Source organism: Octopus sinensis, linkage group LG8, assembly GCF_006345805.1.
Source record: "Octopus sinensis linkage group LG8, ASM634580v1, whole genome shotgun sequence".
NCBI classification, from domain to species: Eukaryota; Metazoa; Mollusca; class Cephalopoda; order Octopoda; family Octopodidae; genus Octopus; species Octopus sinensis.
The window spans coordinates 71,735,058-71,757,940 of record NC_043004.1 but is presented as its reverse complement, the minus strand read 5'-3'; the positions used below and the strand labels follow the sequence as shown (position 1 = coordinate 71,757,940).

Here is a 22,883-nt window from a genome sequence, read left to right as displayed (position 1 = left end):
AACTTTGGGAGACTCTGCCGTATCGAAACCACCTAAAAGTCTCAGGGCACTACTTGCAGTATTGCTATAGACATACAAACTGCGTGTTTTCCTCGTTATTGCTCAAGTACGGAGACGACCTTGGTGAAGACATTAAGCGGCAAGTTTCACTGCTCTATGCTGATATAGAGGGCATCAACGATGAAGTCTACAAGAGAGATCTGATTGACATCGAAGACAGAATTGCTACGCCGGGTGGAAATGAATTACCCACATATGGCCTGCCACGAACACCGAGGGACAGAAAAAAACATTTGTTACAACGCTCTACCTTGCAGGGTTCAGGCAGCACCAAGATATTGCGGTAGTTCCGGGATTGCAGATATTTTTGTTGCCCGGTGGTAGAACAATACACTCGACATTTAAGCTACCTCTCAATTTAGAAGCATCTGAGATGCCTTCATGCAACATGAGCAAAAGCTCAGACCAGGAGCCGGTCCTTAGAATGTGTGACCTCGTCGTCTGTGTGAGTGCACCGTGGCTCACAAGGGATCTCTAGAAGCATTAGATACATCAGTCTCCAGTGGGAGTTGTAATGCTTCTGTTCTCGGTTGATTTCATGCAGATCCTTCCTGTCATTCCCAAAGGCACTAGAACAGATAAGATCCAAGCGAGTGTGAAGTCCTCGCCTCTGTGTCGTCTTGTTACGATCCTGACTCTGACCACTAACATGCGAGCTCAACTTCATACTGACCAAATGTCCGCAACATTTAAGCTGGATATTTTGACACTTGGCGATGGCAAGGTGCACCTAGACGCCGCATGATGATGGCCAGAAAATTACCAAAACCACAATTGGTCACAGAGAAATATTGTCTCCAAAAAACGTCGCTGTTAATAAACATAACGTACAGACTCACGGACTACTTGCCCACTTATTACGATTTAAAGTTGGAACTCCTGTATGCCGCTCCGAAATCTTGAACCGCCACGACCTTTCAATGGGACAAGACTGGTAGTAAAGAAAATGTTGCTACAGTTTATCGAGGCAATAATTTATGGATGTAGAAAATGTGATGACGTTTTCATTGCAAGAATTCCATTTATCCCATCAGGAGAAGAAATTTCCCATTTCATTCAGAAAACTGCAGATCCGTCTTCGTATCAATTTTCCGATGTCAACTAATAAATCCCAGGATCAGGCCGTCTGTGACTGGCATATTCTTCGACGAGTCCTTTTTTCCGAACAACTGTATGTTGGCTGCACAATAGTGGGAGACAAAACAAACAACTTTACATACGCTCAAGAAAAACAAGGGACATTGTTTACAATGAGGTTTTATAATCACAACAGCATGAACGAAGACACGTGATCACATTTTCTTTACCAAACCTTATGTGCTTTTATGTATGTATGCCTGTATCTGTCTATCTATCTATCTATCTATCGAGATATATATATATATATATATATATATATATATATATATATATATATATATAAATGAATAATTATTGAATAATTATTGCGGCATTTACTGTTAAATTAGCAGTTCGTACATGTGCTTTTATTTCGTTAATCGATTAACACAATATAACATTTAATAGAGGTAATCTTGCTATAGAAAAATATAGTTCACGACTTTTTATACGAACACGAAAACGACGACGACAACGTGACATTTTCTATATGAGTGAGTATGTGTGTGATGTGTGTGTGTGTGTTTGTGTGTGAATGTGTACGAGTCTCAGTTTGTGTCATTTCCGTGTTCGGCGTCAACGTCATACTTCGTATATGAGTGTCTATGTTTGTGTGAGTGCATCATTATATATATCCCTGTGACTGTGTGTGTGTTTTCACGTTAGATATATCTTTAAAGATGGACACACATATCCACACATGCATATGTATATGTGTCTATGACATGCGTAAATATATGCCTGTATGTGTCTCTCTTACTATATGTATATCATGGTCCCAAAACGTTTTCAATTTCTCACCTAATGCGGGCCCGGAGCAATGTCTTGCACTGGTTCTTTATTAGGTGTCAAAAGTAAAACAATAACATCTATATTGTGAAATAATATTGTTTCCATTTTTATTCTTCCGGTATTAATTCTAATGTGATAACACTATAATATTGTAACACTTTTATTCATTCACTTTCAATTTTCATGCGACAACACTAAGATCCTCTTAGTTTATATATTTACAGTACAATTGCCAGTTAATAATTATCGTAGCAGTTCCAAATTTGCAAGCCATTTACAGTAACATACAAACCCTTAAATTAATATTTAATACGTGTGCTTAATCTTTAGTGGTTCGACAAATGACGACGATAAAATCAGTACTAGGCTTACAAAGAATGAATACTGGGGGTCGATTTATTTGATTAGAGGCGGTGCTCCAGCATGTCCGCACTCAAATGGCTGAAACATGTAAAACAATACATAAACCACGCCATTCTAGTCTGGAGCAACGCCAAGTATCTCAGCTAATATATATATACAGGCGTTGGACAAAATAATGGAAACACCTAACATCTTAGCATCATAATGTTGAAATATCTATAAAACTATCAAGAGCTTGTTGATTTTTATGTCTTTTGATTTATTATTAGTGTTGCTTAATATGTTTTGCTAAAATAGTTGTTTCTCTTCAGATATCATCAGAAAAATGAAAGTAAACTTCATTAAAATAACAGATCTATCGGACTTTCAAACAGGTGAAATTGTTGTTGCTCGTATGGCAGGCGGTAGGTTAATGAAAACAGCCGAAATGTTTGGTGTATCAAGAGGTACTCTCTCGAAAGTAATAATAGCCTTTGAGAAAGAGTAAAAAAACCTCCTCGTCCAAACAAAACTCCGGAAGAAAAACAATACTTTCAGATAGGGACCGTTGGACTATTATGCAAATTCTTAGAAAGGATCACAGAAGTACAGCCCGAAAAATTACTGCAGAGCTTAATGAACACCTCCGGGACCCAGATTCTACAAAAACTCTTCGCCGAGAGCTGCAAAAATCTGGATTTCACGGGAAGGCTCCAATCAGAAAATCACTACCTTCAGATACAAACATCGAAAAGCATTTAGAATGGAATAAAATCCTACAGAATTGGTCCCTAGAGCAGCTGAAAAAGTTATTTTCTCGGATGATTCATCCTTTATCTTATTTCCAACCACCGGCCGAGTACACGTGAGGAGACAACCAAAATAAACATTTGTCCCAGACTGCCTTCTTCCAAGTGTTAAACATGGATGAGGATCTGTGATGATCTGGCGTGGGGGCTATTTATTGGACTTCCGCTAGCCCAATGGTTTCTCTTTATGGTAGAATTAATAGTCAAGGCAATCTAAGCATTTCATTTGATCAAATCCATCCTATGGTTGCGGAACTGTTTCTGGAGGGAAACGCAATGTTTCAGGATGACAATGCACCAATTAACACAGCTAAAATGTTTACTGAAGTTGAACATCTGGCCACCACAGTCCCCAGATCTCAATATTATTGAACATTTTTGGTGCATTTCTGTAAAACAAGAGTTGATATATTCCATCATCACCATTACAAGAACTGGAGACTCTCTAGCTGGAGATTGGACACAATTTCCTTTGGAAACAATTCAAACTTTTTATGAGTTTATACCTCACAGAATCGAAGTTGGTAATTACTGCGAAAGTCGGTCCTACTCAAATTTAAATAAATTTGTTTGATATTTTAAGGTGTTTCCATTACTTTGGACAAACCCTGTGTATGTATGTATGTATGTATGTATGTATGTATGTATGTATGTATGTATTAGGGTAAATGTTTTAAAATTTTCCTTTAATTTCTGAATTACTACTACTTGGCGGTTTGAGTCCTGGTTGCTCTTTCTAGTGGGTCGAATGGCCTATTAAGCCCATTCCTCAATTGTTGTTGAATTTATATATATAGTCTTTGACTATTTTCTCTTTCTCACTAGACCGCTGGTGGCGATAAATTTCTATTGAATTTTTTGCTACCCTATATTGATTAATTGATGATTTTCTGACTAATTCTGAAATTGAATCAGTAGTTTATATTTACTGCTGATAAGTTGGCGCGAGTACGATGGTTTTGAAAATTTTAGGGCAGATATTCCTAGGGCATAGATACAACTGCCTCGTGTATATCTGTCTCTCCTGGCTTCTTTACCGATGAGGTGTAGCCTTTGGTGGATTGACTTAATTTAATTTAATTAAGCTGGTTTGCCATTAAAAACACCGAAACAATGCATTGTCTAAAGATGAATTAGGGTAAATGTTTTAAATTTTCCTTTAATATCTGAATTACTACTACTTAGCGGTTTGAGTCCTGGCTGCTCTTTCTAGTGGGTCGAATGGCCTATTAAGGCCATTCCTCAATTGTTGTTGAATTTATATGCATATATATATATATGCACATACACACACATATATATATATACATACACGCACATGTAATGTATAAATACATACATATATATATATATATATATATATATATATATATATATATATATATATATATTGAGTTTGCAACTTCCTCGTGTGGAATAATTTTTAAAATCTTCGTAGAATTCAAGTTGTTAATTACTGCGAAAGGCGGTCCTGTACAAATTTAAGATAAATTTGTTCGAAATTTTAAGGTGATTCCATTAATTTGGGCTAACCCTGTGTGTATATGTATGTATATATATATATATATATATATATATATATATATATATATACACACAAACACACACACACACACATATATATTACTCTTTACTCTCTTTTACTCTTTTACTTGTTTCAGTCATTTGACTGCGGCCATGCTGGAGCACCGCCTTTATCGAGCAACTCAACCCCAGGACTTATTCTTTGTAAGCCCAGTACTTATTCTATCGGTCTCTTTTGCCGAACCGCTAAGTGACGGGGACATAAACACACCAGCATCGGTTGTCAAGCAATGATAGGGGGACAAACACAAACATACACGCACACACGCATATATATATATATACATATATACGACAGGCTTCTTTCAGTTTCCGTCTACCAAATCAACTCACAGGCTTTAGTCGGCCCGAGGCTATATTAGAAGACACTTTCCCAAGGTGCCACGCAGTGGGAATGAACCCGGAACTACGTGGTTGGTATATATATATATATATATATATATATATATATATATATATTGAGTTTGCAACTTTATCATCTGGGATATTATTTTTTTAAATCCAGATATCAACTGGTTTTATCAAATGTATTGAAAGAAAGTTCTGCAACATATTTGGATAAACCAATAATGTGTAAAGTAAATGAAAGAAAATAAAGAAATAGAGCGGAAACTTAGTTAATTTTATTTGTGTTACGATGAAGAAAGTAATACATAAAATATTTGAGATCAAAAGAAACAGAATCAACAAAAGAAATAATTATAAAAGAATCCTACATATGTTTCAATCCTGCCATTATATTTAGATCATCTCCATTCAAGCGATGATAGATGTAAAATAACCCCATATTATGCCTGAATATCGTCAGGGAAGATATTTACATTCTGGCGGTGAGCAACGAAATAATAATGTAAACAATAATTTATTAGGACGCCGTGGTCGTATGGAGCGTTATTATCAAACGAAATCTTGCTAAAATACTATAATATATTTGACAAATTCAGTATTATATAGTGAAATAACTATTAGTTATTTAGCATTTCAATGTACTCTTGTATAAATTCCATTATTCAGGTGAAAATGTTTGTTTACATACTTTGGAGAGGAATTTAAATATGTATGCGCAAAGAATTAAGAAAGAAAAAAAAAAGATTTTATGAGGGGCGAAAAATAATGAATTGTAAAAAAATGGAAGAAAAGTGGGAGAAGAAAAACCCATGAATTTTTTATGTGGGGTATAAGATACAAAAAGATTAGGAAATAAAAGAGGAAAAAGGGAAATGCTATGTTATATTGTATGCTATGATAATAATTTAGAATGTATTTCGGACAAAAGTTACAATAACTATTATTTTTAGCATTTCAGTGTACTAAGTTATACTTTCTATTGTTCATACTTTCCTTTGTTCTAAGAAAAGTAGTATGTATATAAAAAAATTATGGGAGAACTTAAATTTTTATGCGAAAAAAATGTTTAATATGAGGTAGATTTTATAATCCGTTAGATTTTTCTAAAGTATAACTTTAATAACTAGCAAACTCCCTTTCTTCGTGTAGTCAAACATTTTTTACTCTACGATTTTACCATGATATAAAAAATATAATTTGTTTTACTAGTGAATTATATATATAAGATTTATGGATAATATATATATATGAGCGTCCAATAATACTATATTTGTTCCACGTCCTCACGTTGTTGTGTATTTTTGTGCTTTCTTGTTTGGATTAACTATATATATATATATATATATATATATATATATATATATATATATATATATATATATATACATGGAGCTGTGGAGGTTTGTTTATAAGATTTTAGAAAATAAATGATAAATCCTAGTAATATTGGAGATTCTTTTACGCTTATTTCTTTTGTTGATTCTATTCTTTTTTTATCTCAAATCTTTTATGTATGACTTTATTCATCGAGATTCAAATAAATGTAACAAAGAATCCACTATATTACTGCTCCATTTCCTTTTATTAACTGTATACACACACGCACACACACACACACACACACACATACACACACACATACATGTATATATTGCTTTATATATTTTTCAGGAATGAAAATGCCAAACGGAAACCATGTTCTCTACAACCTACTGCGGGTTTTCACTCTTATGTTTCTCGTGACGCTGGAGATTGGCGAATCAAACCATGCGGGGTATTATGTGCAAATAAGCAAGACAGAGTGCCTGAATAACTGGTTGATTGGAACTCAACCCGCACGTTCACTCATAGAATGCGCATCAAGTTGTATGATGACTAATATGTGTGGTTTTTTTAGTTATTGTAAGGGCACATGCAAAATGCATAATTCTATTGACGAGAGGCCTCCTTACAAGTCTGGATGCGATTGTAGATCTTATTTATTGCTAGATAGAAACGGTGAGTAAATTATTTTTCATACGTGTTTTGAGCTTTTTGAATTTCATTTCCACCATTATCACCATGCATTGAATCTAACCACCTGAATATTTGGTGTCGCTCATTTCTTGTACAGTGACTTTGCTGACTACAATCGTAACATTTTCGGACTTCTACGGGTATTTCTTAAACGTATTTAACATCACGATACCAATCTTTTTTTTTTCTTTTTCAAAGAAATTAATGCATGCAAGAATTTACTAATGTAGCACTCACACATAGATAGTTCAATATCTTAGATAGTCCAATATGTCATTAGAAAATAAAGTAATTTTAATAACCACATTTTTTTTACGAATCTGCCAGAGTAAATTAATTAGTCGTTAGCAGTTTGGTTTTGCATTTAAAATGTAAAATTATTAAGAAAGTTTATTGGATATATATATATATATATATATATATATATATATGAAAAAAGGTTTGAAATGCAATTTTAAAAGATGTTTATTTACTTGACCGGTTTCACCTTTTTAGAAAAAGATTGTCAAAAGTAACATGTAAAATCTTTGTTCTGTTAGGTACTGGTTGTCACAAAATATTACAATACATATATACATTCTTTCATACTAATAAGAACATGTTAAAAACAGTTTACAAGGGAAAATCTTGGGAAAATATAAAACAAATTGACAAGTATATATATATATATATATATATATATATATATGTATGTATAGGAGGAGACACCCTTCGGTCACGAAAGACCATGGGATTGCACCTAGAAAGTTACCCCCGAGGCTCAACTCCGGGCAAGGTTGTTTGTGGAAGGCCAACAGTCGCCCATGCATACCAGCCTCCCCTCTCCACACGACTGATGTTATTCACGGGAAAGGCAAAGGCCAAAACAGCCTGGCAAGAGTGATGTCGCAACTCATTTTTACAGCTGAGTTGATTGGAGCAACGTGAAATAAAGTGTCTTTGCTCAAGAACACAACACGCAGCCCAGTCCGGGAATCGAACTCTCAACCTCACGATCGTAACCTCGACGCTCTAACCACTGAGCCATGCGCCTTTACACAAACACACACACACTCACACACACACACACACACACACACACACACACACATATATATATATGTATATATAAATATATATATATATATATATTGTGTGTGTGTTTGTTTGTTTGAGCGTGTGTCTATATATGTGTGCATGATAGTTTATATGGAAATTATAAACAGTTTGTCGAAAACTGAAATGATCATAATTTCAGAGCAATAAAATTTCCATCTAATCTCTTACTGGTTCCAACCATTTACTCGTTGTAAATAATTAGCAGGAGTAAAGCATATTTTATAATCATATGTTGGTTTTCATACGTGAAGTTGGTTGATTAATACTGTCTCAAATATGTGGGTGGTGAGTGATGAAATCGATAGAGTGGCGAACAAATTACACTGCGAAATTTAGTTACGGTTACATACATTTCAGAAAACCAAACCCACCAATTTTTTCTCAATAGCTTATCCACTAGGAGTCGATAAATGAATTACTAACAAAATACTGAGGTCATTTTAAAGAATTCTATCTTTTATTTCAAGACGTGGCTTTGTGTCCACGTTAGAAATGAATACTGGGCCAAATATTTCCTCCTAAATCGTCAAAGAATATCATTCACATAAAACAAAGCGCACGATGCCCGAAGTTCTGTTTGTCTATTTCATTAAATAATATATCATTGATTTTAAACGACACATTCCCATGAATTACTGAACTAGTTATGATTATAGGACATTTCCTGGTGTATATGCTTTATATTGACGAACAGAATATGTATCTTTCTGGTGTTCAGTTCACATTATTCTTTAGTATAAAAGAGACGTGTCGCTCATAGTATGCACTATGGTTTTAGTTTTTCATCACCTTCACAGTATAGATACATTCGTCACTAAACCTTAATATTTTACGCACAAGCATAATCCATACCTAATACTAGTCCTGCACTGTTTCCCTAAACAACAACCAAGTAAACATCACCAAGATATTAAGACTATACTTATCAAGTATTGAACCCAACCACTACTCTAACAGCATATAGGTAAGCAACGAAATTTCGATTCACAGCTATCTCTTTTTCATCTTCGATGACTTCACGGTATTTACTAACATTGAGTGATGATATATAATTGTGCATATTTTATATGTTTTGTGCAGATCCATAAATTATTATACATCACACTTTACTCTATACATCATATGGTACTTTGCATATATGCACAGATACACACATACATGCAAATCTCTATCCACTGATGTGGTGTTGAGCAATCATTCTCATTGTTCGATATTAACTTATTTTGTATTTAATTTTATCCTTTTAGTACCGGTTTCGTTCATTTAAACTTTTTCAACTAAGTGTAAAATAAGAAAAACAATTAAGTTGGAGAAAACAAATTAAGTGAAATGTTTTGTAGATATTTCCACAGTCTTTAAATAGTTAGATATTTCCAAAGTCTTCAGATAGTCTGCCTCAGTCTCTGTTCCTTTCAGCAATATAATTGTTTTTCGTATTTTACTCTTAGTGAACAAAGTCTAAAAGACGGAAACAGTACTAAAATGTATTTCGTGATAAAATCATTTTAGCATTTTCTACATTGTCTTATTTTCCTCACGCATATCAACCCGTATGTTACGTTTCTACATTATATATATATATATATATATATATGTACACACACACACATACACACACAAACACACACACATATATATATATATATATATATATATATATATATATACATACACACACACACACACACACACATATGTATATATATATATATATATATATACATATAATTTTTTTTGTTAGGGAATAAAAATTCCGGCATAACAGGGGTTCAAATTATTCTCAATGAAGAAATATATATTTTCATTTATAGATAGTAGGCCCATTCATCTCACCATATAAAAAATAATTTTTATTTTAAATACTTACTATTTTATAACTTGGTTACACGTGTTTCATGAGGTATATTTCCCGGTTCCTAAACCACTCCGTGCTTTGCTGGAACCATTCTTAAAATGTAATCCCAATCATCAGGCCCTTATATCACTTTGTCATCGTTCAATACTATAAACTATATTGTAATTTTTTTTAATCCATAAGTATGTAGGTACGTGATAAAATTATTTTAGCATTTTCAACCTTGCCTTATTTTACTCATACATATCAACTTGTATGTTGCTTTTTTTTACATAAAAGGATATCGATATCTTTCCACAAATACCTGTTGGAGAATTGGAAACGCTACTTGGATGATTGCCCCATCCTATGGTCCCGCACACTCGACCAACTTAATGATTTCAAAAACTTAGTCAACAGTGTCAACAACCATATCCAATTTACAATGGAATATAGTCAAGACCAACTCCCTTTTCTCTCGTACAGACACATAACATTCCCGCCAACACAAAACACACAAATATACACACGCACACACACGGACGCACACATACACACGCGCGATCAAACTCATACACACACGCGCACACACAACACCCTGACAATATAAAACACCAGCACATGTATATATACACACACATAGAGACGTGCACAGTGACACACACACTCACACCATTCTTACCTCTAAGACCAGTCCCCAAAACCACTGAACCATGACAGCCTAGCTTAGAAACGAAAATCCTTTTGATTCCACATTGCTCTTCCTTCCTACCACACTATCCCTTAAAATAGCAAATATTCCTTAGCTACACACAAGACCAAATGTCAGAAAGACAGGTCAGTTATTCTTCTGCAAATTTTTGTAAATTCTTAAATATATCTCCTTCTGTGTATATATATATACTACCAAGCAAACATGATTTTTTTAAACTCATAATAATTTTCGGAGTCCCGTTCTGATTACTTTCTTAAATGCTTTCTTGTAACCCGTTTTTAACATTCTTTTATTATTATCAAAGAATGTATATCTGTATTTTAATAACCAGTACTTAACACAACAAAGCTCATACAATGCTTTACATTTTACTTTTGACGATCTTTTTCTAAAAAAGTGAAACAGGTTAAGTAAATAAACATCTTTAAGATTGCATTTTCAAACCTTCTTTCATATATATTTCCACACGTACGGTACCTTACAACTTTACTTTGTTATATATATGTATATATTTATATGTCCATATGAGTTAGATGAGGGAGTGCTGAAAGGTGCCTTGCATTAGGTAAAAGGAAAGAGTAGGGGATCAATTACTCGTGAATTTATTTAATATACTCAGTTATCTAAATCACAGACATTTCAATTTTTGTAAGCCCTGTAAAAGAACTCGGAGATTTGAATCACCGACCAGATCTTTCGTGAGTCTCTTAAAGCCAGGAAATTTTCTACATGCCCTCGTATACATACATACATATGTACATGCATACATACATACATACATAAATACATACATACATACACACATACATACATACATACGTACATACATACACACACATGCATATAAATATATATATTTACATATATATATTACTCTATACTCTTTTACTCTTTTACTTGTTTCAGTCATTTGACTGCAGCCATGCTGGAGCACCGCCTTTAATCGAGCAACTCGACCCCGGGACTTATTATTTGTAAGCCCAGTACTTATTCTATCGGTCTCTTTTGCCGAACCGTTAAGTGACGGGGACGTAAACACACCAGCATCGGTTGTCAAGCAATGCTAGGGGGACAAACACAGACACACAAACACACACATACATATATATATATATACATATATACGACAGGCTTCTTTCAGTTTCCGTCTACCAAATCCACTCACAAGGCATTGGTCGGCCCAGGGCTATAGCAGAAGACACTTGCGCAAGCTGCCACGCAGTGGGACTGAACCCGGAACCATGTGGTTGGTTAGCAAGCTACTTACCACACAGCCACTCCTGCTCCTATATATATATATATATATATATATATATATATATATATATATATATATATATATATATATATATATATATATATATATATATATATATATATATATATATATATATATATATATATACATAGATACATGCATACATAGGTATATAGAAGCATCTACTTTTCGTATGCCTGCCGGCATAGAACATATTAGATATATTGTTTCGTAAACTGTAAGAGAAGAAAATGTTTCTTTCTAAATGATCGTTATGGAGACAGCACCAAATCTTTATAAACGTAGCAAAAAGAAAACAGAAACAATAGTTCATTCCAAAGATTTATTCAATGTTAGAATAATGAATCCAAGTTAATTGTTCAATATATGCGATATCCTAACAAATCTTTTCATTCAAAGAATGCTTAAAGGTCGTTTCCCAATGGTATTCGTGCACGAGGGTCGTAATCAATTACATAACTAATATTAATAAACCAGATATTTTACATGTGAATGACCTCTCTCATTTATTGTCAAAACTCTAACAGCTCAAAGGGACCATCTTTCATAGGTCGCTCTATCTGCTAGAAATAGAGAAATCTCCCTTAAATTACATCCTATCATCTTGAAACGAATGATATGCTAGATCGGAATAATAAGACAGATGGAAGGAATGGTCATGTTAGAACAAATTCTTCCAGGGGGATTCTCACTGAAAGTTCATTTTGTGATAAATAACAATAACAGATTTCTATTATTTCTGTCTAGTATCAAACTCTGAAATTTGTGTAAAAGAAACTATAATTGAAAATGAATTCGAAGCTTGGGAAAATTGTGTATCGAATATAATAAATTTTAAACTAATACAGAACTTTTCACAGCACTTTTCACGGTACTGTAGGAAATAAGATATTTTGTTTAAAACGTTAATGAAAGTGTGCACCAAAATCTTGTCTGTTCCTTTACATTTAATATTTTATTATTCATTATTCATGCAGACAGAAACAGGGTGAAAATTTATGAGTTGACCAATGAAACGTTTAAAAATAATCCCCTTGATACGTTCTGGGATGATTGGCCTGTCGACAAGGTAATAAATTTTCAAAATTTCCAAATTATTTTCATTTCGTAAAGCAGTCAACATAATAGTCAGCTCGCTATGTATTGAAGGATGTAACTTTTATGTGTTGTTCATGTCGTTACTGCAATGGCGTGTGTAATTTCGTTTCTTCATTTTTTTGGTTTTATTGCTTTTTAAATCCTGTTGTCAAACATGCTTCGGTTTTGATACGTGTCTTATTTTCTTTTATATCTTTCTATGCCAGTTGCTTGGAGAATCATCTAAATGCACACGCACATTCACAGACAAGCACGCTCAAAACACACACACACACTCATACACACACAAGCACAGACACGTACCCTTATATTCGAGCACACACACATACATTCACAAGCATTCTTGTTATGTTAGACGTAAATGAGTACTTAGAAAGAAGTTCAAGTTGCGACGGAAACGCTACGTGATCCTTTTATTTGGAGGAAATAACAACCAAATCTAGAACAAATCAGAAATTAACTTTCTACTGGGTCCTGTTTCCCGAGAAACAATATCTTGGGAAACCTATACGATTAGAACATCTTCCAACCTTTGTCATCTACCAGGGAGAATATTTAGGGTAAAAGGAAAAATACAACAGTAGATGAGAAGCCAAATCGTTCGACCTGTAGAGTTTTGCTTTTGAATATTTGTGTTCAAATACCGTCGGGCTCAAACTTGTCTTTCCTTCTTTCAGAATTGATAAAATAGAGTACCAGTCTAGTACTGGAGTCGATGGAATCGACTATTCCAACACAAGGCTAGTGAATTTGCAAAATCAAAAGAGCGTCGGACAAAATGATTTGTGGCATTTCGTACGGTTCTCTACCGTACTGCACACACTCATTTATCGTCTGCAATCGACGCAACTGTAATTGGAAATGGTTTTATCAAATTCGAAAGGATGAAGCAGTAAATTGACTTCGCTAGGGTTGAGATTCTGAAGGTAGAGAACCGTATGGAATGTTATAAAATATTTTCTCTGACTGTCTTCATCTCTTCTCAGATATTATTATGACGACGTTCGGGTGTGCGAAAGATTGTAGGAATAGTATTACCCAAATAAATATTCGTATATAGTTATCTACAATGGACTTTCGCAGAATTAATTTGTTCACCCAGAATGTATTCTGTACCACACCAAACGTCGATACGATAATATACTAATAGTGTAATCCAATACTGACGATCAACGCTGAGGATTGCCCGCCATCGACTGCCGACAGTCAATTGTTGACAGTTCACACAGTTTCTTTATTTCATTGAAAAACACCAGTCCAATTTTGGTCACGTGGGGATGGTCATGATGTTTCTCCTCCAACAGTATGTATGAATCTATGTATCGATGGTTTATGCATATTATAGAAAGGATCCAGATCTTCTCCGTACTGTGTTTTCACCTTATTACAGTAATGGGGATAAAACCACTGCTAATCAGAACATGAATGGTTTGAAAACAATAATTTCCAGGAATTCATTTTCATATCCATTCATCATTATTCTGTGAATCGTGGTTCACAGAATAAAAACAAAGAATCTGTCCTACAGACACACTTGAATTTACACAATTTAAGTCAAACGTCAGTAATCTATTGTCCATTTCCACCTCTTATACATTGAACAAAAATACACGCATATTTTTTTCCAGAATCTTCTCTCTCTTAAGGCTTCCACTAAATATTTCTCTTGTCATTACTCTCATACAACAGTCTTTCTCCATTTCCTCATTGTCACTCTCCACCTCTCACTTGCCCTCTGATGAGCAGTCCATCTGTACCCATACTTTTCTCTCCATCTGCGTCACGCCCCCTCCCTTTCTCAATCTCTCTCATTCTCGCCTTCCTTGTCAAATTTCTATTTGATTTCATTCGAAATTTTATTTGCAGGTGAAACTCTTCGTGATAAAAAATAGTACTGAAATACTCTCATTAACTTTCAATGCAAAAAATTCAAGTAGCACGGAATGGTTCAATCCCACTCGGCTTCTTACGACACCGTGGTTTGGAAATGTAACAGCAACGTACAAGTTTTATGATGGGTATATATTAACATTTTATTTATTTGCATTATAGATATTCGTTGCTGATAACTATGATTTCTCGTCTAGGCAGTTGCATATTTTGGTAGGAGGTTACAGTCGACTATGATACGTCGATATCAGTAATTAACTAGTATTATTTTATGGACAATGATATCAGGCATGATCGTAGCGGGATTCGGAATCAAAGCATTGAGGAACGAAAATAACTACAAATAGCTTATTGTATGACACATCACTGATTGTTTCTTTTAAATGATGGTGGGGGTACATTTTGGGTATTTCATCCTCATTACAGAAATTGGGTTGTTTCTCCCGAGATCAAAATTCTTTAACACGCAATAAAACAAATATACTAATTGTAATAATAATAATATTAATTATAATAATAATATCATAAATAAATAGAACAGGACAGCAACTTAACAACACTTATACACAGGCACAGACACAGCACAAAATAACAACAAACAAAATAACACACAACATAACAGAGCAGCTATAACCGATGAGGGTGTCGAAGCGACTGAACAAATAACGAAAGTAGAACTAAACATCAAACAGTCGATACATGTGAACCAACGTGAACGTCACCCCAGGCTACAAAAAGAATGATAATAAACAGCTCTGTAAAATGATAAATAGATACAACAGACCCTTGTAAGAAATAATCAACATATCAAAATATACACTAGATATCAATAAACTAAATGAGTTGATCTGGAAACTGGACCCAAAATCCCTACAAGGAAAATACAATGCCAGCCAGATCTCAGTCTCGAAAATGGAAACGGATCATAATTTTTAAAAAATCAGAAACAAAAAAGTCTTATCATTACTTTGTAAATTCGGGAAAACGGGATCAAAATAAAATGAAATAAGGCCCATATAACAAAATAATGCAACGCAAAAATTAAGAAGATACCTGGGAGGTGATAGGAAATGTTAAACAGGGCATAGTAGGAAAATTTGGCGCATAAAACTTTATGAAAAACGGAAACGCTTATGCAACTAAATAGAGAATTCAAAATAATCATAAATTTATTTGATAGGAGTTTAAATAAAATAAATCTTTATCTATAGATAAGAGGCCAACCACTTCAGCAATTTAGTTATATAATTCATAATTTCAGCAATGACATCGGAATGAGCAGTGGGTTGTACAAATGTGCCACAGTCACACTGAGTAGAGGCAAATTATTTAGCCCTGAAAACACAGCACACGACATAGACACAGAAATTAGAGAATTAGATCACAACCACCAATACACATTTCTAGAAACAAACGAAACAGGGGATAAACATGCTGGCCATACCAATCAAAAATTACAGTTTTAACAAAATAAACTGAAAGATCAGTGAATTGAGAAACCTAGATGGGTGGGGGTAGAAAACAGAAAACTACTAACAGTGTACCGAAGTCACCACGCCAAAGCAGACGCAGACAGAATATATCAACTCCACTCAGAAGGAGGCTCTGTTCTGATACAGATAGAGATCTACTATAAAATAACAACATTCAGACTAGGAAAGTACTTAGAGACAAAGAGTGGAAGTCTATTACATTAAGTAAAGCATCGCGACAAGAAGAAAACGCTTTTCTCTATTTCACAACGAGGTGACAAAATACTTAAATAGCCTCAGATGAAAACATAGAAGAAATGGTCAAAGAGACAGAAAACAACATGAAAACAAAATTACAGAAGATACTGAAGAAGAAATGGAAAGAAAAATCACTCCATGGCTAATACCCTGCAAGACTTGACGGAAAGAAAGTGAGCCTCATTAAAAGCCAACGACGGTCCAAAAGCTTTAGATTACAAGGTGATATGGAAGTAATGTTTCTCACTGCACAAGACCAATGCCTGAATACAAACATTTATAAAAACACAATAATGAAAACAGACCCGCTAAAGCAAATGCAGAATGTGCAAGCAGCACAATGAGCCAGTTGACCGCAGCGTCTCGTGCCAAATTTGAATATATATACAGATAGAGATAAAGTCAGCAGTTATATCCTCTGGGCAACATGCCAATATCACAACAGTAGAACTGACACTAGAGAGTATAAGGATGTGCCAAATAAGGTACAAGACAACGACAAAGCGACAATCATCTGGGATATGGCTGTTCAAACCGAGAAAGAAATAAAAGCAAACATCTTAGTTATCATAATGAGGAAAAAACCCCACCAAATTAGCCTCAATCTACCAAATGTTGAATAGTTAAATAATAATAATTATAATGATAATGATCATACTACTACTACTACTACTACTACTACTACTACTACTACTACTACTACTAATAATAATAATAATAATAATAATAATAATAATAATAATAATAATAGTAGTTGTAGTAATAGTAATAGTAATAGTAATAGTAATAGTAATAATAATAATGATGATGATGGTGGTGGTGGTGGTGGTGGTGGTGGTGATGATGATGATAATAATAGTAATAATAATAGTAATAGTAGTAATAATAGTAATAATAATAGTAATAGTAATAATAATAATAATAATCTGCCCTGATGCAGTACCAGACAGTGGCTCTCGTGGCTTCTGATCTTAGCTCATTGGAAGTGTTATCATGTACATTGTTTTGTCTCTGTATAAAAGATGGGATACAGCAAATATTCTGCTCAATACCACAGATTTTCTTGTCAGTTGTTTGACCATAACCAGTTGAGCGTGTCCGTTAGTGGCTGACGATATGTACATCTCTGATCACGAGCAGAAGTAGTGAGGGAGCATCATAGCTGTGTGATGAAAGGAAATCTTAGAGGTTTGGATAATCCACCTTTGGAAACATGGGTGGTTCGTTCAACATCCTTAAACAACTCTTATTCAGGGACATTTTGAGCGGGATGGGTTACTCGACCAGAAGAAAATTCTATATGGGCTCCACCTGCAAGGTCATGCACTGTTTATCTTGATATGAGATCACCATGTGGTGCACATATGGTTGTGATGCATGTGCCTAGCGTACCCTTACCAGACGGGTAGTCATGATGTGTATGCTGCGCTTCGTATATTTTACCCCAGTGTCACTTTGATGGCATGCACTGTTCTCTCACTCAATAATAATAATAATAATGATGATGATGATGATGATGATGCAATTTCCCTTTCTTAAAAGTGACTTTGGAACACTTTTCAATGCCAAACTCCATCCCGATATCATCACTGAATTCTTTCACAGTATGTAATAATCCTTCAAGCTCTTCATCATCTTTGCCATATAGCTTTAAATAATCCCTATAAAATAGATAGCTTATTTTCCTGTTGTCAATTTTGTAGCCATATCCTGTTCTATTCAGTTCACTTGAGAGTGGTATTAGTGTTATGCAGAAAATTAAGTGAGTCACCTTGGAAAATTCCACAGTTTATGCTAATATTGTTTAAGCGCAATACTCCATTAGAATGATGTAATTGGAGCTTTGTGTTCCATAGTGACATATTATACTTTAAAAAATCTGAAATCACAGGAGAAATTTTGAAAATGTCCAGCGATTTCAGAATCCACGAATCCGGTATGCTGTCAAAGACTTTTTTATAATCAATCCATGAAGAGCTGAGATATCTGCGCTTGTTATGGCAGTTCTGAAGAGCCTCGTCTGCATCCTTTTTGTTCTGTGGGAAAAAGGTTATTCTCTTCCATAAACGTATATGTTTTCTCTACTAGAATAGATGTCAAAATCTTATAGGTAGTAGATAAACATGTTATAGGCCGGTAGTTTTTAGGGTCTTCGTTTTGTTATTTTTGGGGAGGAGGTAAGTAATACCATTTGCCATCCAATGAGGAGTTTTTTCCGGGTCTTTCCTAATACTATTAAATAGTATTACTAACATCTTGTGTGCGGACTAGAGTGATGAGAGCCAGAAATTTGGTACTCTATCAATACCAGGGGAGTCCCACTTATGAGCCTTCGTAAGTGCTCTCCTTAGGTCGGCGATTGAGATGTCTTCCCATACCTGTTCTTGCAGGTTTTTGTAGTCATCTTGGGTGCGTTTGATCCACTCTGCATTTTCATTCTATGGTTTCTCATCACTTCAGATCCCCTTCCAAAAATTTTCAACTTCTTCCATTAGGGGTGGATTTTCAGAGGTTACTTTTTTTCCCTATTTCCCTGTAAAGTGATTTGTCATTGGATTTGGACATCTTATTTTGTTTGTAGAATTTGATTCTTTTCTCAAATCTGCGTATTCTCTGAGCTTTTGCTTGAACTTTTTGTTTAAGTGTTTCTTTCGCTGACATTAGTTCTCTTGTTGAGTGTCCATATTTTCTCACAATCTTCCTGCCTTTTCTTGATCTTACATCATTTTCAGAAATTAGCTCAGTTAATATTGATATCTCCCTGCGCAATGATTCAATTTCAGTTTTAATTCTACTCCTCCAGTTTGATTTTCTTTTCGAATTTGGTATTGTTGGGTTTGGGGTGTTAAACAGCGTCTTTCGATTACCTTAGCGACAGAGTAAATAATTTCATTTAATTTATTAAGATCGGGTTTTAGTTGTTGTATGATTTCTTGTGTAACGCAGTTGCCAATTTTATTTGTGTTTTATGTTGATGTGCATTTGAGAGTTTATGGAGTGGTTCCCTATCATTCATAGTTGTATGCCCTACAACTGCAAGCTCATTCAGAACTTCTTGCATTATTTCAATGATAGATATTCAGTGTTGTTCAGCAAACATGTGGTCTTCAAATTCTGTTTCGACATTATTTCCGGGCTGTTTTTCTAGGATCATTATATTTTCCTTTTTCTTCAGGATCTTGAGTCGTTTCGGCAGATGGTCGTCTTTCAGTAAATGCTTGTGGCCCCACATTGCTCTCCTCAGCTTCGTTATTTCTTTCCTGACTTACATTTAGGTCATTCTCTACCACTTCTTTTAATAGAGGTTAATTCTGTATCTGTGAGTCTGGTATTTCTGAAGATATCTCTTCTAGCATTTGCTAATCTGTTTTTATCCAGGTTTGGTCTGCTAGCTGGATTCCGGCTCCTCCAAATTCCGTAGGAGTTTGCAGTGTGTTTCTGTTGGGTTGGCCTACTTAATGCAAAGTAATAAGCATATATTACTTCTTTATATTCTTCCCGGTTCCATTTAGTTCTTTTAGATTTTTGATTTTCTGGTCGTTGTGGTGGTGAAATTTGGGGGCTTAATTTGGGACAAATCCCGTTTAAGTGACCTTCCAGGTTCGTACTCGTGGAAGATATTCTGCCATTTGAAAATTTTTCGCCATCAGGCTGGCAGCCTCCTGACGGGCGCGCTTCCTGTATAACCATTGGACAAACGATTCGGTGTACTGTTAGAAATTTTCTTTTCAAGTAAAGTTAAATTATTATTAAGTTTTCATTAAAAAAAGGAAAGAAAAGAAAGAAAAACATTAACCACTAATCTTCATACAGGGGCCTCATGAGCAGGAAGAAACCTATAAATACCTAGGAATAAATGAAGGCTCTGGTATCCAGCATGCAAGCATGAAAGACAAGGTTAGGAAGGAATGTTCGAGCAGTCCTGCAGTCTGAGCTGAATGCATATAATAAGGTGTTGGCCATAAATTCCTTAGCAGTCCCAGTTGTTCTTTATAACTTCAATGTGCTTAACTGGAATATCAGTGAAATAATGAAAATTGACAGAAAAACCCGCAAGCTACTGACTTGTAATAAGATACACCATCCAAAGACAGACGTGGATCGTCTTTACCTTCCCAGAGCTCAGGGAGGACGAAGTTTGATCCAGCTTGAACTTACATACAAAACCACCACAATCGGACTGGCCAAATACCTTGAAGCAACCAACGATTGGATGCTAAAACTTGTTGAAAAACATGAAAGACCTAAAAAAACTTCACTCTATTCTCAAAGAGAGCAAAAACTTCGCTGCTGATCTCTTAGATACCCACCAGATTGAGCAGGCTGAAGGAAATGCACCAACTGCAGCTGCAAAGAAAAGAAAATTAATTGCAAAGCGCATGAAAAATTAGCTAGCAGATGGGAACAGAAACCTCTCCATGGCAAGTATGTGGCCCGTAGCAAACAAGCTGATGTCGACCAGAAACACACGCACCAATGGTTACGAAGTTCAGGGCTAAAAGTAGAGAGTGAATGTTTCATATTAGCTGCTCAAAACTAAAGCTTATTAACCCGGAACTACCAAACCAATGTGATATAAAATGGAGCTCACCCAAAAGGCCGATTCTGTAACGATGAGATTGAAACAATAGACCACCTAATCTCAGGGTGTAGAGCCTTAGCGCCTGCAGAATATAAAGCAAGACATGAAAGAGACGGCTAGTATTTACATTGGACAATATGTCGGCATTATAAAATCAAAACCGCTGACAAATGGTATAAACACCATCCTGAAGTTGTGACTGAGGGAGAAAATGTGTCGAGTCTATGGAACTTCCCCGTACGGACCGACAAGACTATAAAAGCTAATAAACCGGATATTATAATAAAAGATCAGACAAAAAAGATGTGTTTATTAATTGACATGAGTATTCCTTGCGATCACAATATAGCGGCGAAAGAATTTGACAAGATTACTAAATATAAAGACTTGTTAATAGAAATTGAAAAACTGAGGCATCTCAAGGCGACTACAGTACCAGCAATTGTAGGATCTCTAGGAATGATAAAAAAAGGTACTGAAACCTATTTGAAAGTGATTCCAGGCTTGCCATCCCTACAGGAAGTGCAGAAAAGCGTATTAACTGGAACGGCTCATGTACTGAGAAGAGCATTATCGTTGTGTAAACAACATCCATCCATGAATTTATTTATTTATTAATTTTTAAATATACATTTTATCTGTGAATTTCCGCGTGTAATCTGGGAATGCATACAATGAGCTTCTCTGCCCTAGATGTATGGAAAACACTCGGCGAGAAACTGAAGAAAATTTGAAGAAAGAAGGTAAAACACATAATAATAATAATAATAATAATAATAATAATAATAATAATAATACACTCAAAAGATACCAGGAACCCTTCTAATGGGTTACAGCATGTAAACCTATGGCCTATTTCCAGCCAATGTAGGCCACTAGCCCAGAAGGAATATAAGGGACGCCACGACAATATAGCCAGGCTTGTCCATTGGACACTTTGCAACAAGTATGGAATTGACAAAGCAAAAAATTGGTACGACCACAAAATTGAAGGCATCGTCGAAAATAGAAATGTAAAGATCCTGTGGAATTTTATGATTCAGTGCGACCATGAGATTGAGAATAGGAAGCCAGACATAGTCTTAATTGAGGAAGAAAAGAAACTATGCTGGATCATAGATATGACATGCCCAGCTGACAACGAGGTATACGATAAGGAAAAAGAATAGTCGAGAGATATGACAGGTTAGCTTGGGAAGTTAAGTAGTTGTGGTCGATGAAAAAGGTAGCAGTAGGACCAATTATTGTCGGAGCTCTGGGAACAGTGAACAAAAATCTTGAGAAGTACGTGGAACAAATACGGGCTGCAATAAGGGTGGAGCACTTGCAGGAAACAGCACTGCTTGGAAGCGCTCGAATACTCCGGAAGGTGCTCGAAAACTAAGAGGTGTTACCTTAATTCACTGCTTGTGAACAGCTGAAACCGTAGTACATCTCCAGTGTTAGAAGCTGTGTAAAGGCAATAATAATAATGATAATAATAATAATAATAATAATAATAATGTGATGCATGTGCCTGGTGTACCCTTATCAGACGGGTAGTCATGATGGGTATACTGGGCTTCGTATATTTTACCCCAGTGTCAC

The 22,883-nt window shown here is 35.1% G+C and overlaps 1 long non-coding RNA gene across 1 annotated transcript; it reads left to right on the top strand.

The window, feature by feature from the left end:
* Nucleotides 1-17,437: 17,437 nt before the first annotated feature.
* Nucleotides 17,438-21,615, top strand: LOC118764583. The gene is made up of 3 exons (XR_005000401.1): nt 17,438-17,464; nt 20,809-20,810; nt 21,518-21,615. It is a non-coding gene; the product is annotated as an uncharacterized LOC118764583 (long non-coding RNA).
* The last annotated feature ends 1,268 nt before the right edge of the window (nt 21,616-22,883 follow it).